General features: G+C 38.5%; 7 non-coding genes across 7 annotated transcripts; all 7 read left to right on the top strand.

Annotated features, from left to right (window-relative positions):
* The first annotated feature begins 1,039 nt into the window (after positions 1–1,039).
* TRNAD-GUC (transfer RNA aspartic acid (anticodon GUC)) lies at positions 1,040–1,111 on the top strand. The gene has a single exon. It is a non-coding gene; the product is annotated as a tRNA-Asp (tRNA).
* A 3,956-nt stretch (positions 1,112–5,067) lies between these two features.
* Positions 5,068–5,139, top strand: TRNAD-GUC (transfer RNA aspartic acid (anticodon GUC)). The gene has a single exon. It is a non-coding gene; the product is annotated as a tRNA-Asp (tRNA).
* Positions 5,140–7,080: 1,941 nt separating this feature from the next.
* TRNAD-GUC (transfer RNA aspartic acid (anticodon GUC)) lies at positions 7,081–7,152 on the top strand. The gene has a single exon. It is a non-coding gene; the product is annotated as a tRNA-Asp (tRNA).
* A 1,438-nt stretch (positions 7,153–8,590) lies between these two features.
* Positions 8,591–8,662, top strand: TRNAD-GUC (transfer RNA aspartic acid (anticodon GUC)). The gene has a single exon. It is a non-coding gene; the product is annotated as a tRNA-Asp (tRNA).
* A 1,900-nt stretch (positions 8,663–10,562) lies between these two features.
* On the top strand, positions 10,563–10,634 carry TRNAD-GUC (transfer RNA aspartic acid (anticodon GUC)). The gene has a single exon. It is a non-coding gene; the product is annotated as a tRNA-Asp (tRNA).
* A 1,438-nt stretch (positions 10,635–12,072) lies between these two features.
* Positions 12,073–12,144, top strand: TRNAD-GUC (transfer RNA aspartic acid (anticodon GUC)). Its single transcript has one exon. It is a non-coding gene; the product is annotated as a tRNA-Asp (tRNA).
* A 1,438-nt stretch (positions 12,145–13,582) lies between these two features.
* On the top strand, positions 13,583–13,654 carry TRNAD-GUC (transfer RNA aspartic acid (anticodon GUC)). Its single transcript has one exon. It is a non-coding gene; the product is annotated as a tRNA-Asp (tRNA).
* The last annotated feature ends 952 nt before the right edge of the window (positions 13,655–14,606 follow it).

The raw sequence follows: 14,606 nt of genomic DNA on the forward strand, positions 1-14,606 counted from the left end.
TGGGCCCCATTCTCAAGAACAGTATAGGTCAAGTAACTTCTCAAGCAATTTTCTTGTGCTGTCTAAGCCCAACTCCATGAGGTGGGTCCTCAAGACCCAAATTCCATTTTGCAATGGTTAGTAGAATGGATTTTATTTTTTAACAAGCACTTCATTTACATGTCTTTGGCAAGAACCCAAAATTTTTCCTAAGGACTATGGGCATGATTCAGACACACTCGCAAGCGCACAACACTCGTAAGTGGTTCGACGGTCCCCCACTACCCATGCGCCGCCTCCGGCGTGTGCATGCGCAAGATCCGTCCAGCGATGGCTGCTCCATCGATATGGGTCTATATTCAGGATTCCCATGTATTAAAATTGTATGGTATAGAATATCCAGAAAATGCATAGATATTTATTGGTGCCTTAAAAGAAGAGTGAATATATACATATATATATATTTTTTAATTAAGTTGGAAACAGTAGCTGAATAATAGAATAAATTATCAATTTTTATAGCATTCACATAATTTGGGCATAATTTAGCAGAAGAGATTTGGAGTTTAATATTCCTCATGCAGAGCTACCATTGGTCTCTAGCATAATAGTCTTTTAGCCATTCAAGGATTTCTAAGCAAATTCTAATTAGAAAAAAGTTGATAAGGGGTAATGGGTTTTGCTAAATTCATTTGAGCTTTTTAAAGGATCTTGAATTACTAAATATACAATCAAGCATCAGAAATGGTCAACCATAAATCAATTCATAGAAATACCTATAAACACTGGCAAATCAACAGTAAAATCCTAGAACATCTCAGTCCAGGGATTATCGGACATGGGTAGAGTAAGAAAATGATAGCTGGGGCAATTTCTATAAGCATTTGACCTAGCTCATGATGCAGAAGAATCGACATGGATCTGATATATGGTGAAAGAGTACACTAACAAATTGATGTATAAATGATTTCAATCATTTTCATTACCCAAGGAAATTATAACAACTCTTAGTTGAAAATCACTTTTCTGGACTGGACCAGAAATCCCAGCACACAGCTGATTCTCGTTAGTATAGTGGTGAGTATCCCCGCCTGTCACGCGGGAGACCGGGGTTCAATTCCCCGACGGGGAGGCTATAACTTTTATTTCTCCAATATTCCATTTCAGACACAGTGGAAAAATAATAATACAAATGTTATGGCATGCATAAATAACAACCCAAACTATAATATATTGAGATGTGTACTTAAAGGAAACCCTCATAGATCCATACAAATGGAATAGCAGATAGAGAAAACAAAATGTACCAACTGTAATGATATACTTCTATTACCATTTGTTGGCGTTAGGTGGCTATGGAATAAATCAGAATGGTTTGGTATTTTGGGAAGGTTTATACATACTTACATTTTTATATGTAGAAAAAAAATATAGGCAAGGAGGTTGGCATATTGGTGTATGCCACTTTTTGGAATGAAAACTGCACACATTTTCTAGGACATCAAACTACAACATTCAGAATTATTTTGACATTTCTAGCATTGAAAGACCACATTGCTGGGCCCCATTCTCAAGAACAGTATAGGTCAAGTAACTTCTCAAGCAATTTTCTTGTGCTGTCTAAGCCCAACTCCATGAGGTGGGTCCTCAAGACCCAAATTCCATTTTGCAATGGTTAGTCGAATGGATTTTATTTTTTAACAAGCACTTCATTTACATGTCTTTGGCAAGCACCCAAAAATTTTCCAAAGGACTATGGGCCTGATTCAGACACACTCGCAAGCGCACAACACTCGTAAGTGGTTCGACGGTCCCCCACTACCCATACGCCGCCTCCGGCGTGTGCATGCGCAAGATCCGTCCAGCGATGGCTGCTCCATCGATATGGGTCTAGCTACAAGACGGAGCAGCTGTCAATGTTGATTGATAACTCACCGCATTTTGTATGCGGGGAGGGGGGGGGTGGCTGCACAAATGCAGGCATTCCCTTAGGAACGCCTGGTGTTTGTGTTTGGCCCTACTGACATCACTAGTGATGTCAGTAGTGGACTTCCTGTTCTATTAGAGCAGGAAGTTTACTCGGGCTTGTGAGAGCTCAGACCCTTCCACAGGGTCTCCTCGCAAGCCTGATGGTCACGATAATCGCGATGGGCTCCAGGCCACTCGCAAAAGCTGTGGGTAGTCACCCACAGCTTAGCGAGCGGCCTGATGAAAGAAAAAAACAAATACAAAACATAAAAAACCGCCGTTATTCTGAGCAAGCACTCACTAGCAGCAAGCGGCTCTGAATCAGGCCCTATATCAGCTATAATCTAAAAGATATTGCTTAGAACATGTACAACATGGCAAATCCAGCATTTATTGGACTTTATATTCAGGATTCCCATGTATTAAAATTGTATGGTATAGAATATCCAGAAAATGCATAGATATTTATTGGTGCCTTAAAAGAAGAGTGAATATATACATATATATATTTTTTTTAATTAAGTTGGAAACAGTAGCTGAATAATAGAATAAATTATCAATTTTTATAGCATTCACATAATTTGGGCATAATTTAGCAGAAGAGATTTGGAGTTTAATATTCCTCATGCAGAGCTACCATTGGTCTCTAGCATAATAGTCTTTTAGCCATTCAAGGATTTCTAAGCAAATTCTAATTAGAAAAAAGTTGATATGGGGTAATGGGTTTTGCTAAATTCATTTGAGCTTTTTAAAGGATCTTGAATTACTAAATATACAATCAAGCATCAGAAATGGTCAACCATAAATCAATTCATAGAAATACCTATAAACACTGGCAAATCAACAGTAAAATCCTAGAACATCTCAGTCCAGGGATTATCGGACATGGGTAGAGTAAGAAAATGATAGCTGGGGCAATTTCTATAAGCATTTGACCTAGCTCATGATGCAGAAGAATCGACATGGATCTGATATATGGTGAAAGAGTACACTAACAAATTGATGTATAAATGATTTCAATCATTTTCATTACCCAAGGAAATTATAACAACTCTTAGTTGAAAATCACTTTTCTGGACTGGACCAGAAATCCCAGCACACAGCTGATTCTCGTTAGTATAGTGGTGAGTATCCCCGCCTGTCACGCGGGAGACCGGGGTTCAATTCCCTGACGTGGAGGCTATAACTTTTATTTCTCCAATATTCCATTTCAGACACAGTGGAAAAATAATAATACAAATGTTATGGCATGAATAAATAACAACCCAAACTATAATATATTGAGATGTGTACTTAAAGGAAACCCTCATAGATCCATACAAATGGAATAGCAGATAGAGAAAACAAAATGTACCAACTGTAATGATATACTTCTATTACCATTTGTTGGCGTTAGGTGGCTATGGAATAAATCAGAATGGTTTGGTATTTTGGGAAGGTTTATACATACTTACATTTTTATATGTAGAAATAAAATATAGGCAAGGAGGTTGGCATTTTGGTGTATGCCACTTTTTGGAATGAAAACTGCACACATTTTCTAGGACATCAAACTACAACATTCAGAATTATTTTGACATTTCTAGCTTTGAAAGACCACATTGCTGGGCCCCATTCTCAAGAACAGTATAGGTCGAATAACTTCTCAAGCAATTTTCTTGTGCTGTCTAAGCCCAACTCCATGAGGTGGGTCCTCAAGACCCAAATTCCATTTTGCAATGGTTAGTAGAATGGATTTTATTTTTTAACAAGCACTTCATTTACATGTCTTTGGCAAGCACCCAAAAATTTTCCTAAGGACTATGGGCCTGATTCAGACACACTCGCAAGCGCACAACACTCGTAAGTGGTTCGACGGTCCCCCACTACCCATGCGCCACCTCCGGCGTGTGCATGCGCAAGATCCGTCCAGCGATGGCTGCTCCATCGATATGGGTCTAGCTACAAGACGGAGCAGCTGTCAATGTTGGATGATAACTCAACACGTTTTGTATGCGGGGAGGGGGGGGAGGCTGCACAAATGCAGGCATTCCCTTAGGAACGCCTGGTGTTTGTGGTTGGCCCAACTGACATCACTAGTGATGTCAGTAGTGGACTTCCTGTTCTATTAGAGCAGGAAGTTTACTCGGGCTTGTGAGAGCTCAGACCCTTCCACAGGGTCTCCTCGCAAGCCTGATGGTCACGATAATCGCGATGGGCTCCAGGCCACTCGCAAAAGCTGTGGGAGGTCACCCACAGCTTAGCGAGCGGCCTGATGAAAGAAAAAACAAATACAAAACATAAAACACCGCCCTTGTTCTGAGCAAGCACTCACTAGCAGCAAGCGGCTCTGAATCAGGCCCTATATCAGCTATAATCTAAAAGATATTGCTTAGAACATGTACAACATGGCAAATCCAGCATTTATTGGACTTTATATTCAGGATTCCCATGTATTAAAATTGTATGGTATAGAATATCCAGAAAATGCATAGATATTTATTGGTGCCTTAAAAGAAGAGTGAATATATACATATATATTTTTTTTTTAATTAAGTTGGAAATAGTAGCTGAATAATAGAATAAATTATCAATTTTTATAGCATTCACATAATTTGGGCATAATTTAGCAGAAGAGATTTGGAGTTTAATATTCCTCATGCAGAGCTACCATTGGTCTCTAGCATAATAGTCTTTTAGCCATTCAAGGATTTCTAAGCAAATTCTAATTAGAAAAAAGTTGATAAGGGGTAATGGGTTTTGCTAAATTCATTTGAGCTTTTTAAAGGATCTTGAATTACTAAATATACAATCAAGCATCAGAAATGGTCAACCATAAATCAATTCATAGAAATACCTATAAACACTGGCAAATCAACAGTAAAATCCTAGAACATCTCAGTCCAGGGATTATCGGACATGGGTAGAGTAAGAAAATGATAGCTGGGGCAATTTCTATAAGCATTTGACCTAGCTCATGATGCAGAAGAATCGACATGGATCTGATATATGGTGAAAGAGTACACTAACAAATTGATGTATAAATGATTTCAATCATTTTCATTACCCAAGGAAATTATATCAACTCTTAGTTGAAAATCACTTTTCTGGACTGGACCAGAAATCACAGCACACAGCTGATCCTCGTTAGTATAGTGGTGAGTATCCCCGCCTGTCACGCGGGAGACTGGGGTTCAATTCCCCGACGGGGAGGCTATAACTTTTATTTCGCCAATATTCCATTTCAGACACAGTGGAAAAATAATAATACAAATGTTATGGCATGCATAAATAACAACCCAAACTATAATATATTGAGATGTGTACTTAAAGGAAACCCTCATAGATCCATACAAATGGAATAGCAGATAGAGAAAACAAAATGTACCAACTGTAATGATATACTTCTATTACCATTTGTTGGCATTAGGTGGCTATGGAATAAATCAGAATGGTTTGGTATTTTGGGAAGGTTTATACATACTTACATTTTTATATGTAGAAATAAAATATAGGCAAGGAGGTTGGCATATTGGTGTATGCCACTTTTTGGAATGAAAACTGCACACATTTTCTAGGACATCAAACTACAACATTCAGAATTATTTTGACATTTCTAGCATTGAAAGACCACATTGCTGGGCCCCATTCTCAAGAACAGTATAGGTCAAGTAACTTCTCAAGCAATTTTATTGTGCTGTCTAAGCCCAACTCCATGAGTTGGTTCCTCCAGACCCAAATTCCATTTTGCAATGGTTAGTAGAATGGATTTTATTTTTTAACAAGCACTTCATTTACATGTCTTTGGCAAGCACCCAAAAATTTTCCTAAGGACTATGGGCCTGATTCAGACACACTCGCAAGCGCACAACACTCGTAAGTGGTTCGACGGTCCCCCACTACCCATGCGCCGCCTCCGTCGTGTGCATGCGCAAGATCCATCCAGCGATGGCTGCTCCATCGATATGGGTCTAGGTACAAGACAGAGTGGCTGTCAATGTTGATTGATAACTCACCGCGTTTTGTATGCGGGGAGGGGGGGTGGCTGCACAAATACAGGCATTCCCTTAGGAACGCCTGGTGTTTGTGGGTGGCCCTACTGACATCACTAGTGATGTCAGTAGTGGACTTCCTGTTCTATTAGAGCAGGAAGTTTACTCGGGCTTGTGAGAGCTCAGACCCTTCCACAGGGTCTCCTCGCAAGCCTGATGGTCACGATAATCGCGATGGGCTCCACGCCACTCGCAAAAGCTGTGGGAGGTCACCCACAGCTTAGCGAGCGGCCTGATGAAAGAAAAAAACAAATACAAAACATAAAAAACCGCCCTTGTTCTGAGCAAGCACTCACTAGCAGCAAGCGGCTCTGAATCAGGCCCTATATCAGCTATAATCTAAAAGATATTGCTTAGAACATGTACAACATGGCAAATCCAGCATTTATTGGACTTTATATTCAGGATTCCCATGTATTAAAATTGTATGGTATAGAATATCCAGAAAATGCATAGATATTTATTGGTGCCTTAAAAGAAGAGTGAATATATACATATATATATTTTTTTTAATTAAGTTGGAAACAGTAGCTGAATAATAGAATAAATTATCAATTTTTATAGCATTCACATAATTTGGGCATAATTTAGCAGAAGAGATTTGGAGTTTAATATTCCTCATGCAGAGCTACCATTGGTCTCTAGCATAATAGTCTTTTAGCCATTCAAGGATTTCTAAGCAAATTCTAATTAGAAAAAAGTTGATAAGGGGTAATGGGTTTTGCTAAATTCATTTGAGCTTTTTAAAGGATCTTGAATTACTAAATATACAATCAAGCATCAGAAATGGTCAACCATAAATCAATTCATAGAAATACCTATAAACACTGGCAAATCAACAGTAAAATCCTAGAACATCTCAGTCCAGGGATTATCGGACATGGGTAGAGTAAGAAAATGATAGCTGGGGCAATTTCTATAAGCATTTGACCTAGCTCATGATGCAGAAGAATCGACATGGATCTGATATATGGTGAAAGAGTACACTAACAAATTGATGTATAAATGATTTCAATCATTTTCATTACCCAAGGAAATTATAACAACTCTTAGTTGAACATCACTTTTCTGGACTGGACCAGAAATCACCGCACACAGCCGATCCTCGTTAGTATAGTGGTGAGTATCCCCGCCTGTCACGCGGGAGACCGGGGTTCAATTCCCCGACGGGGAGGCTATAACTTTTATTTCTCCAATATTCCATTTCAGACACAGTGGAAAAATAATAATACAAATGTTATGGCATGCATAAATAACAACCCAAACTATAATATATTGAGATGTGTACTTAAAGGAAACCCTCATAGATCCATACAAATGGAATAGCAGATAGAGAAAACAAAATGTACCAACTGTAATGATATACTTATATTACCATTTGTTGGCGTTAGGTGGCTATGGAATAAATCAGAATGGTTTGGTATTTTTATATGTAGAAATAAAATATAGGCAAGGAGGTTGGCATATTGGTGTATTTCACTTTTTGGAATGAAAACTGCACACATTTTCTAGGACATCAAACTACAACATTCAGAATTATTTTGACATTTCTAGCATTGAAAGACCACATTGTTGGGCCCCATTCTCAAGAACAGTATAGGTCAAGTAACTTCTCAAGCAATTTTCTTGTGCTGTCTAAGCCCAACTCCATGAGGTGGGTCCTCAAGACCCAAATTCCATTTTGCAATGGTTAGTAGAATGGATTTTATTTTTTAACAAGCACTTCATTTACATGTCTTTGGCAAGAACCCAAAATTTTTCCTAAGGACTATGGGAATGATTCAGACACACTCGCAAGCGCACAACACTCGTAAGTGGTTCGACGGTCCCCCACTACCCATGCGCCGCCTCCGGCGTGTGCATGCGCAAGATCCGTCCAGCGATGGCTGCTCCATCGATATGGGTCTATATTCAGGATTCCCATGTATTAAAATTGTATGGTATAGAATATCCAGAAAATGCATAGATATTTATTGGTGCCTTAAAAGAAGAGTGAATATATACATATATATATATTTTTTAATTAAGTTGGAAACAGTAGCTGAATAATAGAATAAATTATCAATTTTTATAGCATTCACATAATTTGGGCATAATTTAGCAGAAGAGATTTGGAGTTTAATATTCCTCATGCAGAGCTACCATTGGTCTCTAGCATAATAGTCTTTTAGCCATTCAAGGATTTCTAAGCAAATTCTAATTAGAAAAAAGTTGATAAGGGGTAATGGGTTTTGCTAAATTCATTTGAGCTTTTTAAAGGATCTTGAATTACTAAATATACAATCAAGCATCAGAAATGGTCAACCATAAATCAATTCATAGAAATACCTATAAACACTGGCAAATCAACAGTAAAATCCTAGAACATCTCAGTCCAGGGATTATCGGACATGGGTAGAGTAAGAAAATGATAGCTGGGGCAATTTCTATAAGCATTTGACCTAGCTCATGATGCAGAAGAATCGACATGGATCTGATATATGGTGAAAGAGTACACTAACAAATTGATGTATAAATGATTTCAATCATTTTCATTACCCAAGGAAATTATAACAACTCTTAGTTGAACATCACTTTTCTGGACTGGACCAGAAATCACAGCACACAGCCGATCCTCGTTAGTATAGTGGTGAGTATCCCCACCTGTCACGCGGGAGACCGGGGTTCAATTCCCCGACGGGGAGGCTTTAATAATAATACAAATGTTATGGCATGCATAAATAACAACCCAAACTATAATATATTGAGATGTGTACTTAAAGGAAACCCTCATAGATCCATACAAATGGAATAGCAGATAGAGAAAACAAAATGTACCAACTGTAATGATATACTTCTATTACCATTTGTTGGCGTTAGGTGGCTATGGAATAAATCAGAATGGTTTGGTATTTTGGGAAGGTTTATACATACTTACATTTTTATATGTAGAAATAAAATATAGGCAAGGAGGTTGGCATATTGGTGTATGCCACTTTTTGGAATGAAAACTGCACACATTTTCTAGGACATCAAACTACAACATTCAGAATTATTTTGACATTTCTAGCATTGAAAGACCACATTGTTGGGCCCCATTCTCAAGAACAGTATAGGTCAAGTAACTTCTCAAGCAATTTTCTTGTGCTGTCTAAGCCCAACTCCATGAGGTGGGTCCTCAAGACCCAAATTCCATTTTGCAATGGTTAGTAGAATGGATTTTATTTTTTAACAAGCACTTCATTTACATGTCTTTGGCAAGCACCCAAAATTTTTCCTAAGGACTATGGGCATGATTCAGACACACTCGCAAGCGCACAACACTCGTAAGTGGTTCGACGGTCCCCCACTACCCATGCGCCGCCTCCGGCGTGTGCATGCGCAAGATCCATCCAGCGACAGCTGCTCCATCGATATGGGTCTAGCTACAAGACGGAGCGGCTGTCAATGTTGATTGATAACTCACCGCGTTTTGTATGCGGGGAGGGGGGGGTGGCTGCACAAATGCAGGCATTCCCTTAGGAATGCCTGGTGTTTGTGGGTGGCCCTACTGACATCACTAGTGATGTCAGTAGTGGACTTCCTGTTCTATTAGAGCAGGAAGTTTACTCGGGCTTGTGAGAGCTCAGACCCTTCCACAGGGTCTCCTCGCAAGCCTGATGGTCACGATAATCGCGATGGGCTCCAGGCCACTCCCAAAAGCTGTGGGAGGTCACCCACAGCTTAGCGAGCGGCCTGATGAAAGAAAAAAACAAATACAAAACATAAAAAACCGCCCTTGTTCTGAGCAAGCACTCACTAGCAGCAAGCGGCTCTGAATCAGGCCCTATATCAGCTATAATCTAAAAGATATTGCTTAGAACATGTACAACATGGCAAATCCAGCATTTATTGGACTTTATATTCAGGATTCCCATGTATTAAAATTGTATGGTATAGAATATCCAGAAAATGCATAGATATTTATTGGTGCCTTAAAAGAAGAGTGAATATATACATATATATATTTTTTTAAATTAAGTTGGAAACAGTAGCTGAATAATAGAATAAATTATCAATTTTTATAGCATTCACATAATTTGGGCATAATTTAGCAGAAGAGATTTGGAGTTTAATATTCCTCATGCAGAGCTACCATTGGTCTCTAGCATAATAGTCTTTTAGCCATTCAAGGATTTCTAAGCAAATTCTAATTAGAAAAAAGTTGATAAGGGGTAATGGGTTTTGCTAAATTCATTTGAGCTTTTTAAAGGATCTTGAATTACTAAATATACAATCAAGCATCAGAAATGGTCAACCATAAATCAATTCATAGAAATACCTATAAACACTGGCAAATCAACAGTAAAATCCTAGAACATCTCAGTCCAGGGATTATCGGACATGGGTAGAGTAAGAAAATGATAGCTGGGGCAATTTCTATAAGCATTTGACCTAGCTCATGATGCAGAAGAATCGACATGGATCTGATATATGGTGAAAGAGTACACTAACAAATTGATGTATAAATGATTTCAATCATTTTCATTACCCAAGGAAATTATAACAACTCTTAGTTGAACATCACTTTTCTGGACTGGACCAGAAATCACAGCACACAGCCGATCCTCGTTAGTATAGTGGTGAGTATCCCCGCCTGTCACGCGGGAGACCGGGGTTCAATTCCCCGACGGGGAGGCTATAACTTTTATTTCTCCAAAATTCCATTTCAGACACAGTGGAAAAATAATAATACAAATGTTATGGCATGCATAAATAACAACCCAAACTATAATATATTGAGATGTGTACTTAAAGGAAACCCTCATAGATCCATACAAATGGAATAGCAGATAGAGAAAACAAAATGTACCAACTGTAATGATATACTTCTATTACCATTTGTTGGCGTTAGGTGGCTATGGAATAAATCAGAATGGTTTGGTATTTTTATATGTAGAAATAAAATATAGGCAAGGAGGTTGGCATATTGGTGTATGCCACTTTTTGGAATGAAAACTGCACACATTTTCTAGGACATCAAACTACAACATTCAGAATTATTTTGACATTTCTAGCATTGAAAGACCACATTGTTGGGCCCCATTCTCAAGAACAGTATAGGTCAAGTAACTTCTCAAGCAATTTTCTTGTGCTGTCTAAGCCCAACTCCATGAGGTGGGTCCTCAAGACCCAAATTCCATTTTGCAATGGTTAGTAGAATGGATTTAATTTTTTAACAAGCACTTCATTTACATGTCTTTGGCAAGCACCCAAAAATTTTCCTAAGGACTATGGGCATGATTCAGACACACTCGCAAGCGCACAACACTCGTAAGTGGTTCGACGGTCCCCCACTACCCATGCGCCGCCTCCGGCGTGTGCATGCGCAAGATCCGTCCAGCGATGGCTGCTCCATCGATATGGGTCTATATTCAGGATTCCCATGTATTAAAATTGTATGGTATAGAATATCCAGAAAATGCATAGATATTTATTGGTGCCTTAAAAGAAGAGTGAATATATACATATATATATTTTTTTTTATTAAGTTGGAAACAGTAGCTGAATAATAGAATAAATTATCAATTTTTATAGCATTCACATAATTTGGGCATAATTTAGCAGAAGAGATTTGGAGTTTAATATTCCTCATGCAGAGCTACCATTGGTCTCTAGCATAATAGTCTTTTAGCCATTCAAGGATTTCTAAGCAAATTCTAATTAGAAAAAAGTTGATAAGGGGTAATGGGTTTTGCTAAATTCATTTGAGCTTTTTAAAGGATCTTGAATTACTAAATATACAATCAAGCATCAGAAATGGTCAACCATAAATCAATTCATAGAAATACCTATAAACACTGGCAAATCAACAGTAAAATCCTAGAACATCTCAGTCCAGGGATTATCGGACATGGGTAGAGTAAGAAAATGATAGCTGGGGCAATTTCTATAAGCATTTGACCTAGCTCATGATGCAGAAGAATCGACATGGATCTGATATATGGTGAAAGAGTACACTAACAAATTGATGTATAAATGATTTCAATCATTTTCATTACCCAAGGAAATTATAACAACTCTTAGTTGAACATCACTTTTCTGGACTGGACCAGAAATCACAGCACACAGCCGATCCTCGTTAGTATAGTGGTGAGTATCCCCGCCTGTCACGCGGGAGACCGGGGTTCAATTCCCCGACGGGGAGGCTATAACTTTTATTTTTCCAATATTCCATTTCAGACACAGTGGAAAAATAATAATACAAATGTTATGGCATGCATAAATAACAACCCAAACTATAATATATTGAGATGTGTACTTAAAGGAAACCCTCATAGATCCATACAAATGGAATAGCAGATAGAGAAAACAAAATGTACCAACTGTAATGATATACTTCTATTACCATTTGTTGGCGTTAGGTGGCTATGGAATAAATCAGAATGGTTTGGTATTTTTATATGTAGAAATAAAATATAGGCAAGGAGGTTGGCATATTGGTGTATGCCACTTTTTGGAATGAAAACTGCACACATTTTCTAGGACATCAAACTACAACATTCAGAATTATTTTGACATTTCTAGCATTGAAAGACCACATTGTTGGGCCCCATTCTCAAGAACAGTATAGGTCAAGTAACTTCTCAAGCAATTTTCTTGTGCTGTCTAAGCCCAACTCCATGAGGTGGGTCCTCAAGACCCAAATTCCATTTTGCAATGGTTAGTAGAATGGATTTTATTTTTTAACAAGCACTTCATTTACATGTCTTTGGCAAGAACCCAAAAATTTTCCTAAGGACTATGGGCATGATTCAGACACACTCGCAAGCGCACAACACTCGTAAGTGGTTCGACGGTCCCCCACTACTCATGCGCCGCCTCCGGCGTGTGCATGCGCAAGATCCGTCCAGCGATGGCTGCTCCATCGATATGGGTCTATATTCAGGATTCCCATGTATTAAAATTGTATGGTATAGAATATCCAGAAAATGCATAGATATTTATTGGTGCCTTAAAAGAAGAGTGAATATATACATATATATATTTTTTTTAATTAAGTTGGAAACAGTAGCTGAATAATAGAATAAATTATCAATTTTTATAGCATTCACATAATTTGGGCATAATTTAGCAGAAGAGATTTGGAGTTTAATATTCCTCATGCAGAGCTACCATTGGTCTCTAGCATAATAGTCTTTTAGCCATTCAAGGATTTCTAAGCAAATTCTAATTAGAAAAAAGTTGATAAGGGGTAATGGGTTTTGCTAAATTCATTTGAGCTTTTTAAAGGATCTTGAATTACTAAATATACAATCAAGCATCAGAAATGGTCAACCATAAATCAATTCATAGAAATACCTATAAACACTGGCAAATCAACAGTAAAATCCTAGAACATATCAGTCCAGGGATTATCGGACATGGGTAGAGTAAGAAAATGATATCTGTGGCAATTTCTATAAGCATTTGACCTAGCTCATGATGCAGAAGAATCGACATGGATCTGATATATGGTGAAAGAGTACACTAACAAATTGATGTATAAATGATTTCAATCATTTTCATTACCCAAGGAAATTATAACAACTCTTAGTTGAACATCACTTTTCTGGACTGGACCAGAAATCCCAGCACACAGCCGATCCTCGTTAGTATAGTGGTGAGTATCCCCGCCTGTCACGCGGGAGACCGGGGTTCAATTCCCCGATGGGGAGGCTATAACTTTTATTTCTCCAAAATTCCATTTCAGACACAGTGGAAAAATAATAATACAAATGTTATGGCATGCATAAATAACAACCCAAACTATAATATATTGAGATGTGTACTTAAAGGAAACCCTCATAGATCCATACAAATGGAATAGCAGATAGAGAAAACAAAATGTACCAACTGTAATGATATACTTCTATTACCATTTGTTGGCGTTAGGTGGCTATGGAATAAATCAGAATGGTTTGGTATTTTTATATGTAGAAATAAAATATAGGCAAGGAGGTTGGCATATTGGTGTATGCCACTTTTTGGAATGAAAACTGCACACATTTTCTAGGACATCAAACTACAACATTCAGAATTATTTTGACATTTCTAGCATTGAAAGACCACATTGTTGGGCCCCATTCTCAAGAACAGTATAGGTCAAGTAACTTCTCAAGCAATTTTCTTGTGCTGTCTAAGCCCAACTCCATGAGGTGGGTCCTCAAGACCCAAATTCCATTTTGCAATGGTTAGTAGAATGGATTTAATTTTTTAACAAGCACTTCATTTACATGTCTTTGGCAAGCACCCAAAAATTTTCCTAAGGACTATGGGCATGATTCAGACACACTCGCAAGCGCACAACACTCGTAAGTGGTTCGACGGTCCCCCACTACCCATGCGCCGCCTCCGGCGTGTGCATGCGCAAGATCCGTCCAGCGATGGCTGCTCCATCGATATGGGTCTAGCTACAAGACGGAGCAGCTGTCAATGTTGATTGATAACTCACCGCGTTTTGTATGCGGGGAGGGGGGGTGGCTGCACAAATGCAGGCATTCCCTTAGGAACGCCTGGTGTTTGTGGGTGGCCCTACTGACATCACTAGTGATGTCAGTAGTGGACTTCCTGTTCTATTAGAGCAGGAAGTTTACTCGGGCTTGTGAGAGCTCAGACCCTTCCACAGGG

Source organism: Taudactylus pleione, unplaced genomic scaffold, assembly GCF_031769625.1.
Source record: "Taudactylus pleione unplaced genomic scaffold, aTauple2 ptg000282l, whole genome shotgun sequence".
In the NCBI taxonomy this organism is placed as follows: domain Eukaryota; kingdom Metazoa; phylum Chordata; class Amphibia; order Anura; family Myobatrachidae; genus Taudactylus; species Taudactylus pleione.